The 15,603-nt window shown below is 45.3% G+C and overlaps 1 protein-coding gene and 1 long non-coding RNA gene across 25 annotated transcripts in view; one reads left to right on the forward strand and one right to left on the reverse strand.

The window, feature by feature from the left end:
- Window positions 1-5,667: 5,667 nt before the first annotated feature.
- On the reverse strand, window positions 5,668-15,134 carry LOC132660085 (uncharacterized). Its single transcript, XR_009601305.1, has 2 exons — window positions 14,418-15,134; window positions 5,668-9,110 (listed from the first exon to the last, which is right to left on the reverse strand). It is a non-coding gene; the product is annotated as an uncharacterized LOC132660085 (long non-coding RNA).
- A 141-nt stretch (window positions 15,135-15,275) lies between these two features.
- The window catches only part of GPATCH2L (G-patch domain containing 2 like), a 59,883-nt gene continuing 59,555 nt past the window's right edge, over window positions 15,276-15,603 (forward strand). For all 24 annotated transcript variants that reach the window (XR_009601304.1, XM_027972066.3, XM_060418412.1 and 21 more), the window contains exon 1: window positions 15,276-15,345. The gene's annotated coding sequence lies outside the window, so the exon portion shown is untranslated. The remainder of the gene's footprint in view (window positions 15,346-15,603) is intronic.

Genomic DNA, 15,603 nt, shown 5'->3' on the forward strand with positions numbered 1-15,603 from the left:
GCAGGTACTATTTACATGTTTGGAAAGATTCCCATTTGAATGCAGAGTTCCAAAGAATAGCAAGGAGAGATAAGAAAGCCTTCCTCAGCGATCAATGCAAAGAAATAGAGGAAAACAACAGAATGGGAAAGACTAGAGATCTCTTCAAGAAAATTAGAGATACCAAGGGGACATTTCATGCAAAGATGGGCTTGATAAAGGACAGAAATGGTATGAACCTAACAGAAGCAGAAGATATTAAGAAGAGGTGGCAAGAAAACACAGAAGAACTGTACAAAAAAGATCTTCACGACCCAGATAATCACAATGGTGTGATCACTCACCTAGAGCCAGACATCCTGGAATGTGAAGTCAAGTGGGCCTTAGAAAGCATCACTACGAACAAAGCTAATGGAGGTGATGGAATTCCAGTTGAGCTCTTTCAAATCCTGAAAGATGATGCTGTGAAAGAGCTGCACTCAATATGCCAGCAAATTTGGAAAACTCAGTAGTGGCCACAGGACTGGAAAAGGTCAGTTTTCATTCCAATCCCAAAGAAAGGCAATGCCAAAGAATGCTCTAACTACTGCACAATTGCACTCATCTCACATGCTAGTAAAGTCATGCTCCAAATTCTCCAAGCCAGGCTTCAGCAAAACGTGAACCGTGAACTCCCAAATGTTCAAGCTGGTTTTAGAAAAGGCAGAGGAACTAGAGATCAAATTGCCAACATCTGCTGGATCATGGAAAAAGCAAGAGAGTTCCAGAAAAACATCTATTTCTGCTTTACTGACTTTGCCAAAGCCTTTGACTGTATGGATCACTATAAACTGGAAAATTCTGAAAGAGATGGAAACACCAGACCACCTGACCTGCTTCTTGAGAAACATGTATGCAGGTCAGGAAGTAACAGTTAGAACTGGATATGGAACAACAGACTGGTTCCAAATAGGAAAAGGAGTACGTCAAGGCTGTATATTGTAACCCTGTTTGTTTAACTTGGAGAAGGCAATGGAACCCCACTCCAGTACTTTTGCCTGGAAAATCCCATGGACGGAGGGGCCTGGTGGGCTGCAGTCCATGGGGTCGCGAAGAGTCGGACACAACTGAGTGACTTCACTTTCACTTTTCACTTTCATGCATTGGAGAAGGAAATGGCAACCCACTCCAGTGTTCTTGCCTGGAGAATCCCAGGGATGGGGGAGCCTGGTGGGCTGCCGTCTATGGGGTCGCACAGAGTTGGACACAACTGAAGCGACTTAGCAGCAGCAGCAGCTTGTTTAACTTATATGCAGAGTATATCATGAGAAACACTGGGCTGGAAGAAGCACAAGCTGGAATCAAGATTGCCGGGATAAATATCAATAACTTCAAATATGCAGATGACACCACCCTTATGGCAGAAAGTGAAGAGGAACTAAAAAGCCTCTTGATGAGAGTGAAAGAGGAGAGTGAAAAAGTTGGCTTAAAGCTCAACATTCAGAAAATGAAGATCATGGTATCTGGTCACATCACTTCATGGCAAATAGATGGAGAAACAGTGGAAACAGTGTCAGACTTTATTTTTTTAGGCTCCAAAATCACTGCAGATGGTGATTGCAGCCATGAAATTAAAAGACACTTACTCCTTGGAAGAAAAGTTATGACCAACCTAGATAGCATATTGAAAAGCAGAGACATTACTTTGCCAATAAAGGTCCGTCTAGTCAAGGCTATGGTTTTTCCAGTGGTCATGTATGGATGTGAGAGTTGGACTGTGAAGAAAGCTGAGCGCTGAAGAATTGATGCTTTTGAACTGTGGTGTTGGAGAAGACTCTTGAGAGTCCCTTGGACTGCAAGGAGATCCAACCATTCCATCCTGAAGGAGATCAGTCCTGGGGTGTTCATTGGAAGGACTGATGCTGAAGCTGAAACTCCAATACTTTGGCCACCTCATGCGAAGAGTTGACTCATTGGAAAAGACCCTGATGCTGGGAAGGATTGGGGGCAGGAGGAAAACGGGACGACAGAGGATGAGATGGCTGGATGGCATCGCCGACTAGATGGACATGAGTTTGGGTAAACTCCGGGAGATGGTGATGGACAGGGAGGCCTGGTGTGCTGCAGTTCATGGCTTCGCAGAGTCGGACACGACTAAGCGACTGAACTGAACTGAAGGAAGTAAAAAAAACACACACACACAGGAGGCAAACCTGTACTCTGGCGGCAGTCAGGAATTTGCTATTCCTGACTATTCATTCAGCAAACATTTACTGCATGCTGATCCTATGGAGGATATAGACATCTTAAAGATTTGGTGATTCCTACACTTGAGTAGTGAACAACCAGGTGGGCAGAATTCACCATATAAAAGTGGTGTTCCGAGTGCTATGAGATTTCAGAAGGGGGAGGGAGGGCAATTCTGGCAGGCCGAGGCAATCAAGGTGGGCGTCATAGAGGTGGTGGCAGCCGACCTGACTTTGGAGAGTAAGTTGAATTTCTATAGGTTGAAAAAGGTTGCTGCGGAGTCGAGCCGGGGCGGGCCAAAGAATGAGAGTATCCAGTTCTAAGGCCAAAAAGTCGGACAGGAAAGTTGGGAAATCGGGTGTGTGGTGGGGAGGATTAGAGGAGAGTAGTCCCTTCTGTCATCTCGGTCCTTCTATGGTCACCCACCCCAGCTCCATCCTGTCCCAACTCTCCTTTTTCTCTCAACATCCCAGAAAGATTAACTTCTCTCCGCGCGAGAGAGGAAGTTATCATCGCAGAGAAATTAAGAGCGGTTAATGATGCATCCCTCCCCCCGCCCCTCCCACCCTGCAGGCCTTATCTGGTGGCGGAGCCGGACAATGCGGCCGGTGGGGAAGGGGAAGAAAAGGAGAGGGAGAAACGGAAAACAATAAATATTAAGTGCAAGAAAAAGAGAGAGAGAGCGCGCCGCGCTGTTCCCACTTGTTAGATTGAAGGCGCCTCTCCAGAGGGGGGAAGGATCCAAATTGCTAATTAGCGCCTCTGAAAAGGCCCGGCTCTGATATGCGCGCCGCTGAAAGGCCGCCGTTAATGAAGCCGCGGCGAGCCCGCTTCCCTTTGACCGGCCTTCATCCCTCCTCCGAGCCCCGGGCCGCCGGAACAATGAGGCGGGGAGCGCCGGCTCCCCCAGGCCTCGCCGGGACGGCCCGGGCAGCGCGCGCGGGGAGCGGCGCGGCGCCCGCGAAATGTGGAGGGGGGAGATAAGGCCGAGCCGAGGGAAGAGGCTCACTCCCAGGGGCCCGGGGAGAATTTGCAGTTATTATGAAGGAGATGAGACAGATTAAAAGCCCTTGTGTTCGCCGCTTTTGCCCCTTTATTTAGTGGCTTCATCTAGGAGATGAAAGAAGTTGGAAATGACTTTCTCTGCTTTGCGCCGCCGCCGCAAGAAGCTTCATGGCACATTTCTTGACTTTATTCCGTCTTTTGTTTCCCTCTTCCTTGCCTTTAACCCCTGAAAGACCTCACCGTGCTGCCACAGGCACGGGGGGAGGGCAGGAAGCAGGGACTGGTAGGGGCCAACCCCATGGACCACTCCTAGCCTGGCCTTGTGACTTCTGGCTGACCTCTGGGGAGGCAGTGGCTTCCATCTGTCTCTGGAAGGCCCCAACAGGAGGCTAGATGACCCGTTATCCATGTGGGGGTGGGGGGGTGCACAGAGACTCCCCATAATGCCTATTCTCAGAAGGTAGTTCAGCACTGTGTACATGGAGTCCACAGCCAGATCACCTGGGTTCAAACCCAAGCTCCGCCACACATGAGTTGGGCAAGTCATTTAACTTCTCTATGCCTCGGTTTCCTATCTGTAAAATGCTGACAATGATAAAACTTAGGGATAGGATAGCTCATTGCATTACTGTCCTGGTGTTTCATGCCTCCCTTTGTTAATGCCTTTCCATGCTGACTCTGGGCTTAGCCACATCACTGCTACTGCTGCTGCTGCTAAGTCGCTTCAGTCGTGTCCGACTCTGTGCGACCCCATAGACGGCCGCCCACCAGGCTCCCCCATCCCTGGGATTCTCCAGGCAAAAACACTGGAGTGGGTTGCCATTTCCTTCTCCAGTGCATGAAAGTGAAAAGTGAAAGTGAAGTTGCTCAGTCGTGTCCGACTTAGCAACCCCATGGACTGCAGCCCACCAGGCACCTCCGTCCATGGGGTTTTCCAGGCAAGAGTACTGGAGTGGGGTGCCATTGCCTTCTCACAGCCACATCACTAGAAACACGCAGTGATGACTCTACTCCAATCAAGCTTATAATTGACACATTGGCCAAAGCCACATCACTAGCTTTGGCCAATGTGTCAATTATAAGCTTGATTGGAGTAGAGTCATCACCGCGTGTTTCTATCTTATAACGTGTAGTTCTGTGTGTACCTCTCTTAGAACACTACCACAGTCATGAGGATATGGGCTTCCCTGGTGGCTCAGACTGTAAAGGACGCCTCTGCAATTCAGGAGACCTGGGTTCAATCCCTGGGTCAGGAAGATCCTCTGGAGAAGGCAATGACTATCCACTCCAGTATTCTTGCTGGGAGAATTCCATGGACAGAGGAGCCTGGTGAGCTACAGTCCATGAGGTTGCAAACAGTCAGACACGACTTAGCGACTAACACACATGAGAATATACCAGGGCTAGACTGTGCTCATGAGAACATGACTATGCTGGAGGCAGTCAAGTTGTCCCAGAAGAAGATTTACTAGAGCAACCATCTCCCTGCTGATTGCAGGTGCATGAACAATCCCAGACGAAATCTGCCAGTCCTCCCCAGATGGGCAATCCTAATCAGTCAGCCTATAGACTTGTGAGAAATAATAAGTGGATGTTGTTTTAAGCAACCAAATTTTGGAGTGACTTGTTATGCAGTATTATTCTGAAGTGGATAACTGATACATAAATTGGTACTTAGAAGTTTGATGCTGCCAAAAACAAAAATAAATCAAAACCCAAGGCAAAGATACAAACATTGGCTTTGGGATTGGAAGGCAAGTAGGTAGGCTGGGAAAGATGATAAAGATACTGCTATAGCAGGTTGGAAAAAAGGTAGCCCATATTATGTATGGTTAAACAAGCAGTAAAACCTGTCTGAGGTAATTTGGACAGTAGAAAAATTACTTAATCAACTTAATGGATTTGAGTAGTGAAATTTCAAGGTAGAGCACTGAAATGATCAGCTGGCTCTTTCTAAGAAAGAGGTGGATTACAAAAGGAAACAACTAGCTTGTCAACAGAATTTAGAGGGAATATAAAGGGACTAGAGCTTTCTGAATTGAAAAATAATCTCCAGTCTCCCAAGCCAGTAAGATATTTTCAACGCAATGCAGGGCCTGGGACTTCTTTTACTGGCATTAATGGAGTATATGCTTGTGTAAGCGTGTGTGCTCAGTGTGTGTGACTCTGAGTCCCCAGGGACTGTAGGCCACCAGGCTTCTCTGTCCATGGAGTTTTCCAAGCAAGAATACTTCAGTGGGTTGCTATTTCCTATTCCATGGGATTGTCCCAACTCAGGGATCAAACCTGCATCTCTTGCGTCTCCTGCATTGTCAGGCGAATTCTTTACCACTGTACCAGCTAGGGACTGTATTTACTCCCACCTTAAATAATTAAAGGAATACAAAATTTTCCAGTATACAACAAAGTAAAATTAGTTATGTTTGGGAAGCAATGTAAAAAATTACCAGGCACAAAGAAGCAGGAAAATACAATTGTAATGTAAAGAAAAAACAATCAATAAAAACAGACTTAGAATTACACAGATGACAGAACTATTAGATGAGGACATTAAACAGCTTTTATAACTATATTTGATGTTTAACGAGGTAGAAAAATATAAGCATATTAAGGAAAAACATGGAAGATTTTTTAAAGCCCCAAATCTAAGTTCTAAAAATATACAATGTCTGAGATGAAAAATATATTGGGTGAGAGTCACAATAGATTAGATGATATAGAAGAAACTGTTGTGACTCTGAAGACATAGCAATATAAATTATCCAAAATGAAGCACACGGCGGGGGTGAGGGGGGGTGCGGTGGAGAACAGAACACAACCATAACAAAAAAGAAAGAACAAAAGAACAACTTGAAGCAATCTAAAATCTGTGTAAGTGGAGTCCCAGAAGTAGAGAGCAAGTGAGAGGAGAAATAATATTTGAAGAAATAATAGCCAAAAACTTTCCAAATTGAATGAAAATTATAAACCCATAGATCCAAAAAGGTCAGTGAATCCCAAGGACAATAGACATGATGAAAAGAATACTAAGACACATCATAGTCAACTTGCTTAAAACTAGAGACACAGAGGAAAAAATAGCAGCAACAGTATAAAGGTGTTTTCTGTAAAAGGCACAAAGATAAGAGTAACAGCAGACTTTATCTCGGAAATAACACAAGCCAGAAGACAATGGGGCAATATCTTTAAAGTACTGAAAGCACCATCAACCTAAGATTCGATACTCAGCAAACTATCTTTCAAAAATGAAGATGATATAAGGCTTTTTTTTTTTTTCTTTCCCCCAGACAAACCTGAAGGAATCATCAACAACATACCAGAACTACAAGAAATGTTAGGGGAAAATACTTCAGGTAGAAGGAAAATTTATACAACATAAAATTCTGGATGTACACAAAGAAATGAAAAGCACCAAAAATGGCATTTGTGAAATTATAACTCTTTTACCTAATTTTAAAAAAAAAATCTCTAAATGATAACTGTTTAAAGCAAACAAATAAGAATTGTGGGGAACTTCCCTGGTTGTACAGTGGATAAGAATCCACCTGCCAGTGCTGGGCACATGGGTTTGATCCCTGGTACGGGTAGATTGCATATGCCTTGGAGCAGCTAAGTCCATGCACCACAACTACTAAGCCTGCACTCTAGAGCCCTCCAGCCACAACTACTGAGCCCACGTTCTGGAACTGAGCCCAGGCATCTACTGGAAGCCTGTGCACCTAGAGCTTGTACTTCGCAGCAAGAAAAACCACTGCAATGGCCCACGCACCACAGCAAAGAGAAGCCCCCGCTTGCTGCAACTAGAGAAAGCCCACTTGTAGCAACAAAGACCCAATGCAACCAAAATTAATTAGTCAATTTTTTAAAAAGAATGTATTTGGGGATTTCTGCTATATTTAGAAAATGTGTGATAACAATAGCACAAAGGCTAGGAAAGAGGAAATGGAGGGGTACTGTTGTGTACAAGGTATAAAGGGTTAAAATATTACTTGAAGGCAGAGTAAGATAAGTTAATCCTAAAGCAACCACTAAAAACATAAAACAGAGGTATAATCAATAAACTAACAAAGAACACAAAATGAAATAATAAAAAGCACTCAATCCAAAAGAAGGAAGAAAAAGAGGGAAAAAGAACAAAGAACAGATGGGACAAATTGAAAATATATAGCATGATGATAGACTTAAATCTGTTATGGACTGTATCCCCAGAGTCATATGCTGAAGTATTAACTCCTGGTACCTCAGAATTTGCCTATATTTGGATCTTTAAAGAGATAATTAAGTTAAAATGAGACTGTTAGTGTGAGCCCTAATCCAACGACTGGTGCCCTTATAAGAAGTGGAACTTGAGACCTGGACACACTTGGAGGGAGGACACTGTGGAGACAGAGTGAAGACAGCCTGTCTATACGCCACGGAGAGAGCGCTCAGAAGAAACCAAACCTCCTGACATCGTCATCTTAGACTCCAAGCTTCCAGAACTGTGAGAAAATACATGACTGTTGTTTATGGCACCCAGTCTGTAGTACTTTGTTATGACAGCTCTGTCAAACAAATATACTTTGCAGATACAATTAAAGTTAAGGATCTTGAGACGGAATGACTATCCTGAATTACTCATGTGGGTGCACATGGGTTCCTAGAAACAGAGAACCTCTCCCAGCTGTGGTCAGAGACAGATATGGTGGCAGGAGGATCAGAGAGATTCGACATTGCTGGCTTTGAAGGTGGTGGGAGCGCACAAGCTGAGGAATTTGGGAGGCCTGGCAAAGCTAGAAAAAGCCAAGAAATGTGCTCCTCCCTACATGCTCCTCCCTACAGGCTTCAGAAAGGAACAAGCCAGGATTTTAGCACCTTGATTTTAGCCTAGTGAGATCCATGTGGAACTTCTGACCTACTTATGGAACTGTAAGATAATAAATTTGGGTTGTTTGGAGTCACCAGATAGTGATTTGTTTTAGCAGCAACAGGAAATTAATACATACACCAACATCAAAAAAGATATCAAGAAGATGAAATAATGAATTTAAAGTCTTCAGCACGATGCCTGGCCCATAGGAAGCTTTTGATAAATGCTTCCTTGACAACCCCCCAGATTCGATGTTGCTGAGGAGGGTAAGTGAGAGAGTAAGAGAGCTGGGCCATAGGTAGAATTTGACAAACTTCTGCCATCTGCCTCCTGCCAAAGAGAAGGTGTCAGAAGGGCTGGGGCCAGGAAGGAGGGCAAGTTTCAGGGAGTTACCTGTTTTTCAGGTAAATGCAAACACTTCCTGTCCTCCCTGGTGGACACTGCTTCTATTATTAACAACATCCCTTCAGTGGCTATTGGAATATTTGGTTGATTCAAAATGTCTTGGATCAGTTTAGAGAAGCTCTGAACAAGGAAACAAATTGTTCAGTTCAGTCGCTCAGTTATGTCTGACTCTTTGCGACCCCATGGACTGCAGCACACCAGGCCTCCCTGTCCATCACTAACTCCCAGAGTTTACTCAAACTCATGTCCATTGAGTTGGTAATGCCATCCAACCATCTCATTCTCTGTCATCCCCTTCTCCTCCAGCCTTCAATCTTTCCCAGCATCAGGGTCTTTTCAAATGAGTCAGTTCTTCACAGCAGGCGGCCAAAGGATTGGAGTTTCAGCTTCAGCATCAGTCCTTCCAATGAATATTCAGGACTGATTTTCTTTAGGATGGACTGTTTGGATCTCCTTGCTGTCCAAAGGACTCTCAAGAGTCTTCTCCAACTCCACAGTTCAAAAGCATCAATTCTTCAGTGCTCAGCTTTCCTTATAGTCAACTCCCACATCCATGCATGCATGCATGGCTATGTCACTTCAGTCATGTCCGACTCTGTGGGACCGCATAGACAGCAGCCCACCAGGCTCCTCCATCCGCAGGACTCTAGGCAAGAATACTGGAGTGGGTTGCCATTTCCTTCTCCAACACCCATACATGACTACTGGAAAAACCATAGCTTTGATGAGATGAATTATGAAGGAACACAAAAGCATAAGAAAAGACAATCTCCTTGTTCTTACGATATTTATAGTCTAGTTGGAGGTGACAGAGCATAAACAAATACACACAAAATAAGGTAATGTTGGATTATGAAATAGGCCATAAGTGAAATAAAGAAGATGGTGAGATAGAAAATGGCTTTAGGGGAGTAGGATTTCTTAAGTAAGATGGTATTAGAAAAGGCCTCTTTGTGGAAGTGACATTTTAGCCAAAACTTCAAAGATGAGAATATTCCATGACCCTCACCTGCAAAGCCCTAAAACACAGGTATTCTTGGTTTCAGGACAGCACATGTCAAGGCCCTGGGGTGGGAGTGGGGAGGCATGGAAGGAGAGTTTATGGGCTGCGACTTCCCTGGTGGCTCAGAGGTTAAAGTGTCTGCCTACAATGAGGGAGACCTGGGTTCAATCCCTGGGTCGGGAAGATCCTCTGGAGAAGGAAATGGCAGCCCACTCCAGTACCCTTGCCTGGAAAATCCCGTGGACGGAGGAGTGTGGTAGACTACAGTCCATGGGGTCGCAAAGAGTCGGACACGACTGAGCGATTTCACTAGGAGTATGGGGCAGGGACCATATCCTAGGTTGTGCAGGCATGCAGAGGACTTTCAGGTTATTATAACTGCATGGAATCCAATGAATCAGCCAGTGCTGCTGCTAAGTTGCTTCAGCCGTGTCCGACTCTGTGCTACCCCATAGATGGCAGCCCAGCAGGCTCCACCTTCCCTGGGATTCTCCAGGCAAGAACACTGGAGTGGGTTGCCATTTCAGTGGAGGTACTTATTTTTTCCTCTGTGGGAAACAAAGAAGGGAGAAGCCTGTTGTTCCTTACTGTGTGCAGATCCTTTTCAGCTGGTGATTTGCTCATTCTACTTGAAGTTCCATCCTGATGGTCAGTTAAGGGAAACTTTTTGACTTCCTCTATTCCATAATTACTAACATTTTCAGAGTGCTTAATTTGTGTTGGGCTCTAAATGAAATATTTTGCATTATTTCATTTAACCACCACTCAAGAGATGAGTATGTTTTGTTGTTGTCTCTTGTGACAGACAGATGAGGAAGTTAAGCTGTCAGGGCATCTTATCAGGTACGGAGCTTCACCTTTGGTTTCTCTCCTGCCTCCACTTTATCTGCTCCAAGTCTGCTGCTGCTGCTAAGTCGCTTCAGTCGTGTCCAACTCTTTGTGACCCTATAGATGGCAGCCCACCAGGCTCCCCCGTCCCTGGGACTCTGCAGCTAAGAACACTGGAGTGGGTTGCCATTTCCTTCTCCAATGTATGAAAGTGAAAAGTGAAACTGAAGTCGCCCTGTCGTGTCTGACTTTTAGCGACCCCATGGACTGCAGCCTACCAGGCTCCTCCGTCCATGGGATTCTCCAGGCAAGAGTACTGGAGTGGGGTGCCATTGCCTTCTCTGCTCCAAGTCTACCTAAACCCTATAATCAGTGCTTGCTTCACTTAGCAAGTATGATGGCCTTTCCTGAGACCCGTTTCTCCCTAACTGTCCTCTTGGTCTCTTTTTGTAAATGTCACCCTTCTCTGGCTTCTATACACGGCTCTTTCCCACTGTTCTCTGTCCTTTGAGTTGACTGCTTTGCCCTCCACGGGTTTCTTCTCCTGTACCCTCTTTCCTTGCATGGCCCTGCCCATGGCTCCCACCATCACTAGCTTTCATTTAAATTTTCTCTTAAGATTGAGACAAGCAATTCTAATTTCCTGTTCCAGCATAGTAAACAAATATTTACTTTTGTCAACTGACAGTAGTTAGGGAGCACCTACCATGTACAAAGCACTGTGCCTGGAATCGGTGGCAATACAATGGCTAGGAGAATCTCTGGGGCAGTGGAGTAGGCTTCATTTTTGCTCACCCAGCTATATCTCCAGAGTTTAACGTAGGGCCACATGTGTGATAAGTACTCAGTGAATATTTGTTGTAAGAGTAATTTAGCTGGGGAGGCAAACTTGCACAGAATTGTCTCAGATTCAAGGTTGAGTGAAGAAATGTTGTAATAAAGATACAAGAAAAAAAAAAAAGACAGCAAGTTCTGAGAGATCCCAAAGAGTAGGCAAGCATGGTGAAGACTCATGGAGGTGACACTAACCCTGAGCCTTTAAATCCCCTTGAACCCCAGGGGTGTTCAAGAAAAAGCAAGCGGTCTGGTGTGCCCAGCGTGACACAGGAGATAGTGAAAGATGGTTGAAGCGAAATGGTGTTTCAGGAATCCCACTCTGGTGCTGGTGTAGAGAATGACTTTTGGGGGAGAGAATGGAAGTGGCAAGACCAGTAAGGAGGCTGCTATGCCATCCACAAGAGAGGCTGCCTACCCAGCTGTGGCCAATGGCAGACAGAAAGCAAAAGGGGGAGGGTGGATGCAAGAATACTATCGAAGTAGAATCCTTGAAGCTTGGCATTTATTTAGATGAAGAAGTATTAAGGAAAAAAACAGGGGCTAATGGCTAATTCACCTGGGTAATTGCATGATGGTGGTTACATTTCCCAAACTGGGAACAGTGGGAGAAGGACAAATATAATAGGGGCTCTGGAAGAAACTAACATTTGTTTTGACATCTTAACCTGGAGGTGCTGCTTGAGAAAATAAGTGGAAATTATCTAGCATAAATCTGAAACCAAAAGCTGGATTTCAAGAAATGTGGGAGCGTTCATTGCTGACGGAGGGAAGTGACACTGTGGGAGCTGATATGATTTATGGGAGAGAACTTCACTTAAGCAGAAAGGAGGCTGATGGCTGTGGACACCTCTTGAACATTTCCATCTTTTTGTCCTGTGGGAGTCACAAATTCAGCATGTCCAAAGTGGAATTAATCATTTTTCTACCAAACTTTTTTCTCTCCTCGACTTCTCTAGCTCTGCAAAAGGCACCAACCCCTCTGTTAGCCCAGTATTCTTGCGCTTCTCTGGTGCTCAGCTGGTAAGGAATCCGCCTGCAATGCGGGAGACCCGGGTTCAATCCCTGGGTTGGGGAGATCCTCTGGAGAAGGAAATGGCTACCCACTCCAGTATTCTTGCCCAGAGAATTCCATAGACAGAAGAGTCTGGCAAACTACAGTCCATGAGGTTGCAAAGAGTTGGATATGACTGATTTTCACTTCACTTCACTCTGTCAGTCATTCTGGCTCAAAACTTGAGTCATCTTTGTCTACTCCCTTCAGTCTTTACACAATGTTTCACCTATAGAAAATTCTGAAAACCCATAAAAACAACATGCAGGAGATACAATAACTTTTAATGGAACTATTTTGGATGATAAGTAATGTATTATTCTGGTCATATTCCTATGCAAGTATAGATTTAATTTCCTTTATGCATGAATAGTCTCATAGTCTACATTTTTAAAGAGACTTTCCCTGTCCCCTCCCTTTCTTCTTTAAAGGAATGTTTTAAAGCACAACCATCATACAGAAATGTACACGATCAGAAATTGATGACTTTTCATGAAATTAAATATTTTTCTATAATCACTCTCAAAAGGCTGCAAGGTATTCCACCCTATAGACATACTGTAGTTTAGATAAGTAACCCCTGTTGTAGGATTTCTGGCTTTTTTCTAGTAGTCTCATGCCTCCCTCCCACAGTGCTCCTGTCAACTACAAATTGGCACTTGCTATCTACAAGAATTAAATTATGCTGACTTTCAACAATCCCTGAAAGGAATTCAGGGTGGAGGGCAGAAAAGAGGCACTCTGTGCTCTGGGAAAAACTGGAAGAACAAGTCTTCAGATGGTTAAATAATTTCAGAGTCGATTTTATGAGCCCAGTTCTTGTTATCTCCTTACATCCAGAGAAGTCCTAAAGTCCTTCATGGTGATGACTGCTTCTGGTGACTAGCAGAAACATTCTGCCAAACAAAAGAAAATGTGCTTGATTGCATGTGCTCCCCCTTTACCAAAACCACATATACACTGACCTTCCCCTCTACCTCTTTGGAGCAGTTTCTCCGAGCTATCTGAGATGCTATCTCCTGGGCTATAGTCCTCATTTTGCCCAATAAAACTTAACTCACAACTCTTACGTTAGGCTTTTGTTTTTTTTTTTTAAGTCAGCACTACAAAGATTAATTACCTATACTTTACATTGTCCATTTCTAATTTTTTCTTTAGACAAAATTCATAGAGGCAGAATTTTCAGGGTCAAAAGTTATTTAAAAATAAACAATTTCACAATAGCTTTAGGTTTCCAGGAAAATTCAGAGGTACTACCGTTCCCACACACCCCACACTCAGGTTCCTCCATTATTAACATCTCACATTGCTGCTGCTGCTAAGTCACTTCAGTCGTGTCCAACTCTGTGCGACTCCATAGATGGCAGCCCCTCAGGCTCCACCGTCCCTGGGATTCTCCAGGCAAGAAAACTGGAGCGGGTTGCCATTTCCTTCTCCAACATCTCACATTAGTAAACAACATTTGTCACAATTAATGAACCAATGCTGGGACATTATTATTAACTAAAGCCCATAGTTTATCCAGATTTCTTTAGTTTTAACCAAATATCCTTTTTCTAATCCAGTGTCACATCAGGATACAATATTATATTTACTTGGTATGTCTCTGGAGAAGTAAATGGCAACCCACTCCAGTATTCTTGCCTGGAGAATCCCATGGACAGAGGAGCCTGGTGGGCTACAGTCCACGGGGTCGCAAAGAGTCAGGCACGACTGAGCGACTTCACCTCATGTCTCTGTAAGCTCCTCTTGGCTGTGGCAGTTTCTCAGACTTTGTCTTTGAAAATCTTGACAGTTTTGAGGAATATTGGTCAGACATTTTGTAGAATGTCCCTCATGTGGGGGCTGTCCACTTTTTCCCTTTTATTGAGACTGGGATTATGAGTTTTAGAAGGAAAGTATCAGAGATAAAAGGCCATTTTTGTCATATCCTCGCTAGTGCACATACTATCAACATGATTTATCACTGTTGATATTAACCTTGGTCACCTGACTGAGGCAGTGCTTGTTTAGTTTCTCCACTATAAAAGTTACTCTCCTTCCCCCACTTTTCACATGGTACTCTTCAGAAGGAAGTCACTGCACAGTCCACATTCAGAATGAGGAGTGAGGCCTCATGGTGGAGTATCTATAAAAATTGTTTAGAATTCTGCACCAAAGACATCTCTCCTTCCCCATTTATACATTTATTTGTATAAGTGATTGATTTACCCCAGTTTGACTATGGCTGTTACCTTTCAGCTCAGTTGCTCAGTCGGGTCTGACTCTGCGACACCATGGGCCACAGCATGCCAAGCCTCCCTGTCCATCACCAACTCCCGCAGTTTACTCAAACTCATGGTGATGCCATCCAACCATGTCATCCTCTGTCCTCCCCTTCTCCTCCCACCTTCAATCTTTCCCAGCATCAGGGAAATTTTCCAATGAGTCAGTTCTTCGCATCAGGTGGCCAAAGTACTGGAGTTTCAGCTTCAGCATCAGTCCTTCCAATGAACATTCAGAACTGATTTCCTTTAGGATGGACTGGATGCATCTCCTTGCAGTCCAAGGGACCCTCAAGAGTCTTCGCCAACACAGTTCAAAAGCATCAATTCTACACTTCAAGTTATAATCCAGTACTACTTTTTTGTTACTCAAGGCAAAGTGCATCTTTAATAGTCTAACTCACTATCACGCTATCCTGCCAAAGGCTACACAACTCCCATAGTTGTATAAAGTCAGTTGTATAAAGTCTCCACGCGCTTGTATAAAGCCGGTCATCGAGCAAGGACAAGGCCCACGCCCCTCTCTAGGGGCCAATTTCCGGACGTCTCCAAGGCAGACGAGGCCTGCACGGGGTAGACTCTTCCCCAAGATGGGCACCTTAGCGCCACGGTCCTGTCTGCCCCGGTCCTTCGTCTGCCTCCGAAACACCACCTCTCCTGGCCTCCTTGCCTTCCTTCCGGGTTCTTGTGTTCCCCAGCGTCCCACGGGACAGAAGTGGGCGGGGCTGCTGGCCGGAAGCGCCATGCTGGGGCGGGGCCTCCCGTGCCGCCAAGTTCCTCCCATCTCGCCGCCGCCCCACCCCTCCGGCCCAGACCGGAAATGAGGTCAGAGAGGGAAGCTCGGGCCGGGAGACTCGGCCCCGCAAGCGGCGGCCTTTGGAGGTGGCTGCGGCAGCGGGTGAGGGGGAGTGGGAATGAGAGGGTCGGGGTCCTGGGGGTCGGCGCCAGCGGGGATCCGGGCTCTGGGCCGGGAGGGACCGACCGGGGGGCGTCAAGGGGCCGGCAGAGGCTGGCGGGAGCGGGTGAGGGTGGCGGGCCTTGGTTTTCAGGGCCCATATCCCCCCGAATCCGGGGGATGAGGGTTTCGGGCCATCTGCCAGGTGGCAGTCACTTTCTCTCTTCCCTACTTTCTGGCTCTTTGGGGGCTGGCGACAGC

This window comes from Ovis aries, chromosome 7 (genome assembly GCF_016772045.2).
Source record: "Ovis aries strain OAR_USU_Benz2616 breed Rambouillet chromosome 7, ARS-UI_Ramb_v3.0, whole genome shotgun sequence".
Lineage (NCBI taxonomy): Eukaryota > Metazoa > Chordata > Mammalia > Artiodactyla > Bovidae > Ovis > Ovis aries.